This window comes from Macrobrachium nipponense, chromosome 39 (genome assembly GCF_015104395.2).
Source record: "Macrobrachium nipponense isolate FS-2020 chromosome 39, ASM1510439v2, whole genome shotgun sequence".
Lineage (NCBI taxonomy): Eukaryota > Metazoa > Arthropoda > Malacostraca > Decapoda > Palaemonidae > Macrobrachium > Macrobrachium nipponense.
The window spans coordinates 32,225,146-32,225,399 of NC_061099.1; positions in this window are offsets into that span (position 1 = coordinate 32,225,146).

Sequence of the window (254 nt, forward strand, 5' to 3'; positions counted from 1 at the left end):
AAAACCATTTACGAACGTAGAGATATAATATTTAAAGCGATGTTCGTATGCTGCATCTCAAACCTCCATCCTAATTATATCTTTTTACCCACCATTCAGATACCAATGAGTCCGAGACGTATACTATAGTAGATTCACATCAACCGTGCATATGATGTCTAGGCCAGTCCCTTTAGACGCTCCTGATTGGGTGTTGATAAGCCAATCACAGGGCTGGAAACTCCTCTCAGTCTCTCTCGAGAGCTCACACAGGC